This window comes from Beta vulgaris, chromosome 9, assembly GCF_026745355.1.
Source record: "Beta vulgaris subsp. vulgaris cultivar EL10 chromosome 9, EL10.2, whole genome shotgun sequence".
Taxonomy (NCBI): domain Eukaryota; kingdom Viridiplantae; phylum Streptophyta; class Magnoliopsida; order Caryophyllales; family Amaranthaceae; genus Beta; species Beta vulgaris.
Genome location: NC_079210.1, coordinates 26926272 through 26933000, shown reverse-complemented (window position 1 = coordinate 26933000; position 6729 = coordinate 26926272).

Here is a 6729-nt window from a genome sequence, read left to right as displayed (position 1 = left end):
CATTCATCACCTGTGCTATTCCGAATCGAATTAAGTTCAATAATTGATCTATTAAAAAAATTTATTCTTTTCTTTGTGCTCACCCATGGTTTAATCCTTGTAAGTTTTAGTTCGATATGGAGCAGTCTCAATCTACCTCCAACTTCGTGGTTTGGCATAGTTTGCAAGGTCCTATGCTCAAAACACCTTTAGAGCATTTCAGTAATCACCCTTTTGATGTTTCATTAGTACTAGTGGGTAAATTTCTCGACCAAAGAGACTTCACACTCAGGCAGGTGCAAGATTGGGTGGATTCATGGTTCATAAGAGGTCGCATAACGGTCAAGAAAGAGGGTAATCTATTCTTCTTCCACTGCCGTGAGATGCAAGATAGGTCAGATATTTTAGGTCTTTATGATACCATGAATTTCAAAGGAGCTCTTCTCATCATAAAAGCTTGGAAACCTCTAGACTCCTTCAAGTCCTTTAATTTTTTGGAATCGGCCTTATGCATTAAAATAGAGGGCCTTCCTCTAGTTATATGCTCCAAGTCGCTAGCAAATCTAATTTTCTCTCGTATAGGGAAAGTTTTCTATTATGATGAAGCATCTGGACAACCTGGTCTCAAGAAGCACTTTAGAGCATTGGTATGGATCAAAGTAAAGTCTCCTTTAATTCCAGGGATGTATCTTGAAATGCAAGAGGGCAGATCAATTTGGATTGATCTCGGATATGAAGGAGTCTATATTTTCTGCAAGAGATGTGGGATAATAGGTCATAAGAGCTCTCTATGTTCTTTACCTTGGGAAAAAGCAAAAAATCTATAGAAAAAGCCATCTCAAATGCAAGTATCCCGGATTCTCCGGTGATGTTCGGGAGTCCAAACGCATCTCTGTATTCAAACAGAATAATTGGTCTACCCCACTCCCCCGAATTCATGACTATAATTGTCAAGTTGGATGAACCTAGGAGGATGCCAATGGTTAATTTATCAAGTAGTAGCTCCGATAACGATAGTGGAGGAGATGACGTAAATAACTTGAATGATGAAGAAATGCAGAATGCGTCATCGGATCATGAAACACAAGCAAATCGAGGAGATAGTAATGAAAGCGGCAAGTCAGGCCCATCTGCGAGACCCACATCACATGGGCCACGACAGCTACGTCTTGAAGGTGAACCCAACATCTGGACTGGGCAGGAATTCGGGCCCAGAGTAGCCCCCCCCCCCTCATTTTCAAGGCTCGTTAAAAGATAAGGGCAAGGGGGTCATTTTAATTAAAAAGCCAAGATTTAAGAAAACCCCAAGTAAATCTCGCGGGAAGATTTCAGATGCATTAAATGAGCTACATTTCTCTGGTAATTCATCAAAGAAGTCGACTGAAAGGATTGGCATATCTAGGTTTAAGCTCAGGAACTTTCTCTCTCCTCATTTTAAATCACCCCATGCCCAAGTTAATTATTCCAACCCTTTTCACTTAGCAAAACCACATCAAATTGGGTCATTTCTTCCCCTAAATCATAATACCATAAATAGCTCTTCCTCCTCTCTCTCCTCATTTGAAACTTTATCTTCCCTCTCTTCACATGAAATACCACCTGCCACTATGGAATCTAACACCTCATCCCCTCACTTCTCCAACTCTATTAGCCAACCTTCTCATTTACCTTTACCCCCACATCACTCTCAAACTACAGAAGATAATAACCTACAATTCAATATACGTGTCCCATTTGAAGACTACTCTGACTTTTTCCACCATGAGAACAATATGGACCACGTCAACAACAATGACATGGGCATTTCGTGGGGAAACTCACTTGCTCCTAACTCTGAAGACGCGCTATTTAGAGGACACTCACTTGCTGAACCATTTTCTATCAGTGATCCCATAGATTGGGGAGAGTTACAAAATTTTCTGCAAGGGCAAAGCTCATCCCTTTCTCCTCAAACTCCTCTTCTTATCCCAGGGTCTCACTCTTCTTTGCAAACGGGATCATCGAGTTTGTTTCATTCCGCAGTCTCAGGGCTTCCGGCATCGGAATTTGCCGATCTTCGAATTTTCCCTTGTTGGCAGAACTATCAAACTCCAATAATGGAGAAGAAAGCTGAAGAAGGAAAATTAACTGGGAAAAGAAAGTTTGATGAACTATCCGAAGTTTTGGAAGCTGCGATAAATCACAGTGAAAAGTTAGTAGATGTTCCTGTACTGCAAATTACGGACAAAATTTCTACAGTGTAGGAGACAAAGCCCAAAGACGAAAATCCTGAAATTCAAGAGAAGCTTGAGAAGTCAGCGATGGAGCCCAAAAAAATTACTGTTGCGGTTGGAAATAAAAAAGACAAGGTTAAGGTAAGCCCTTCTAAGCCCATTATGGATGTTAGCCCATCTTCTGGAAAAAGACGCTATAGTTAAGCCCAATTCTTTTAATGATCTGGATGACCCTGCTTCACCTGTGATGGGCCCACCAAGACGCGTTGTGGGTTGCCCACCTAGGCCCAAGCGTGTAATTATCTAAGCTCTGGTTTGTGACAAAAAAAGAAAATTCGAGGAGTTCGAGCCGTTAATTGAAAGCTTTATTAGTGAGGTGACTTTGGACCTTCGCAAATGGATAGCAGATAAGAGACACGAAATCTTGCGCAAATTTAAGAAGTTCATGCACATGGCTTTTTTCGAGGAGGATGGCTTCGAGACTGGGCCTAAGCAGTCTCCGGGCACACCATGAGAATAATGGTCTGGAATTGTAGGGGCCTTAAAACAGCGGACTCCCCTACGATTCCGTTCCTGAGTTGGCTTGTCCGCAAATTCTCTCCTCAGATCCTGTTCCTGTCAGAAACTAAGTCTAACGCTCCTGACATAAATAAGCTAGCTATGTATTTTGGGTTCCCTGGTGTTGCCACTGTTGATCACATAAATAATGCAGGTGGCCTGGCAGTTTTTTGGTGTAATGATGTAAATATAGAAGTTGCTGGATGTTCTACTAATCATTTTGCTTGTATTATAAAAGATGTAGTAGATAACCTTATATATAAATGGAACCTTATTTTGCTGTATGGATCGCCTTATGTAGAGAACCGGGGTGTGGTGTGGGATCATATATCACAATGCATAAACCAAAATTCTTTAGATAGCGTAATCATGGGCGATTTCAATCAAGTTGAATTCCTTAGCCAAAAATTGGGGGGTTCGGACCTTATTCCCGGCAAAGAACAATTTTTCATCTGAAGGAGTAGCATGGGACTATCTGAGATAAGTTTTCATGGCCAACCTTATACTTGGTGCAACAATCGATCAACAAATGATAGGATATATGAAAGGTTGGATAGAGCTTACGCTTCAGAAAATTGGTTACACAAAAATCCGGAAGCTACGATGCTAAATCTTCCCATCCTAATTTCTGATCATAGTCCTATTTTACTTCTCACATCCCCACCATAAGAACGTAGAAGGACTCCTATAAAAATGGAAGCATGGTGTCTGGAGTTCAAGGAAATTTAGGAAATCATATCTGAACACTGGCACACTCAGGTTAATGGATCTCCGATGTTCCGAATTGCTCAAAAATGCCGTCACATAAGATATCTATTATTCAAATGGTGTAAAGAGTACAAGAAAAATAACAATATCAGCTGGGAAGAATGCTTAGGACAATGCGGAGAAACCCATGCTAATCTTCCTTGTGACAATGGAGAATTACGGGACGAAGAAATCGTGAATTCAGTCAGAGAGAAATTGGAAATCCAATTGAAGTATTGGCATCAGAGGGTAAAAAGTAATAGCAGAGCTTGGGAAGATACGAACACCAAATGGTTCTTCAGGAAAGCAAAACGTCGCAGAAGACGTAATGAAATTCTCATGCTCAAGTCAGCATCAGGAAACTGGATCTCAGACAAAAAGGATATTCAAAAGGAAATGCTCGAGCATTTTTCTCATATCTACCAAGGTATTCACCACGGCAGTGACTACTGGGAGGAGCTGTCTACGATTCAGAATTTGATTCCGCAAATAACCAATGAGCAACAAAATTCTCTTACCAAGCCAGTTTCTATCGAAGAAGTCAAACTAGTGGTATTCCAAATGGGAAGCCTTAAGGCTCCAGGGCCTGATGGCATTCCCGCCCTTTTTTACCAGAAATATTGGTCGACGGTGGGCAACGACATCTGGCAAGCAGTAACCCACTTTTTCCCTACAGGGTATTTGCTCAAGGAGTGGAATTATACAAAAATCTGCCTCATTCCTAAGACAGAAAGACCTGAAGAAGCAAGCCAATTTCGACCCATAAGCCTATGCAATGTGATTTATAAAGTCATCTCCAAAGTCATATCCAACAGGCTTAAACCAATATTGAAGACCTTTGTTTCCCCGTTTCAGAATGCGTTTGTTCCTGGGAGACTCATGGTAGATAACTGTCTCATCGCTCATGAATTGGTCAGCGGAATCAAGCAACGCACAAAAGGTAAGCAACAGCTGGCGGCGCTAAAAATCGACATGTTTAAGGCTTATGATAAGGTTGATTGGGACTTCCTGGATTGGTTATTGGCCCAAATGAGAATCCCAATCATGTGTCGTCACTGGATTATGCAGTGCGTTACTACTGTATCATACTCAATTATTGTCAATGGAGAGCCTACAGCTAGATTCAAACCTTCATGCGGACTCAGACAAGGAGATCCTCTATCCTCATATCTATTTATTCTTGTTATGGATATTCTGTTTAGAATGCTAACGAAAGGAACTGTTGATAATTCTTTCGAAGGAATAAAGCTCTCTAGCACTGGCCCTTCCGTGTCTCACCTCTTCTTTGCAGATGACTCTCTGATTTTATTCAAAGCCACTCCTAAAACGTGTGAAGGAATAAAGAGTATTCTGGCAAAGTTCAGTAGATTATCAGGAGAAGTCATCAACTATGACAAGTGCCTTATCATGTTCAGCCCTAATACACCTCCAAACTGTCGTCAACAAATGCGGAACATAGTAAATACTCCTTCTGCAGAATCTCTCGGGAAATATTTAGGAAACAACATAGAGGTGAATGGGAGGAGCTCCAGGATGTTTCTTCCAATAGTAGAGAAGGTTGAAAAGAGATTGTCAAGTTGGCATAATCTATCTCTTTCACTAGCTGGTAGAGTCATCCTCATTAACAGCGTCCTCTCCATGCTTAGTCTGAATATTCTCATCGTTTTCCTTATTCCTAAGCTAACGGCATATAAACTAAATTCGATATTCGCAAGATTTCTATGGGCGGGATCCCGAGCTACAAAACCGATATATTGGAGGGGAAGGACAACTCTGGAATTGCCTAAGTGAGGTGGAGGATTAGGAATCAGGAACGTCCATCTATTTAGTAAAGCTTTACTCGCAAAACAAGCGGTCAGGATCCATAACACAAGTCACTCTCTAATAGCCCAAGTTTACCACGCAAAATATAAAACTTCTCCAGTAAACATTGCTCTCAACAAGTCAAAGTTGAGTAGAGCTTCTTGGGGATTTCGGGGGCTTTGCAGATCTATCCAAGACTGTGCTGGAGGGTTCGTCAAGATAATAGGTGATGGCTCCGACACAAGAATATTAGAAGACAAGTGGTTAAGGGGGGACCCTATTAGGACACAGCCGGGGATTAACCTACAGGAGAAAGGACTACGGAAAGTCAAGGATTTGATAATTACAGATCGGAAAATGTGAAATACAGAGCTCATATGGGAAACTTTCTTGCCGAAATCTTCTATTAGAATTCTTTCCACTTATATTCCCAAGGAGAACCTTCAGGACTATTATGCATGGAGTGAGTCCAAACACGGGTCACTCAGAGTGAAAGAAGTCTACGCATTCTATCTAAATCAAAAAGGAAACCTAGAGGCGTCACAAGATAATAGGAAATTTTGGAGTAAGCTTTGGGCCTCCGATCTTAGACTAAAATGGAAGATTTTTTTATGGAGAATCTTACAAAAAGCCCTCGCCACCAACTCCAATCTAGTTAAGCGCAATATCCCTGTAAATGAAAGATGTCATTTCTGTCATCAATTTAGAGAAGATGAAAAGCATCTGTTTAGGGATTGTGACATCTCATCTCGAATCTGGTCGACCTCTACTCTTGGAATCATGACTCACTCAAGTCGGTTCATCCCCATAGAAGAATGGATAAGGAATTTTCTCCAACTATTCTGGAGAGAGGATGGAATGAGGTCCGAGCGAGTTAGGGAATTTGTAGTTACGCTCTGGTCGATCTGGTTACACAAAAACAATGTAGTGTTCAGAAACATATTTGAGGATCGTTCGGGCATCAAAGGAAAAACACCATTCTAAGAGAGTATGATGAAAGTAATAAAATAAAAGAAACTCATCTCAAGAACACTTCATCATCTTCCAAATCCCATCAAGGGACCTCGATTTCCCTAATCGATACCAGGCAACGAGATACATGCATTATCTTAGTGGACGGAGCGTGGAAAAGACACAAGCAGAAACACCTTAGAGCAGGCATAGGGTGGGCAGCATATGTGAACGGAAGTAAAGTATTTGAGGGCAATGCAGCTGTCATGGCTTCATTGTCTCTACAAACAGAAACTCTTGTGGTATATAAAGGGTTGTGTGAAGCTCACTTGAGAGGCATTCGTCGTATACAAATCCTATCAGATTCGACAGAAGTTGTCCGTGCAATGAATAGTCAGCAACAAGCATTTGAGATTGCTCCAATAATGCATGACATCAGAGTTATTTGCCGGGAGCTCTATCATTGGGAGATAAAGAA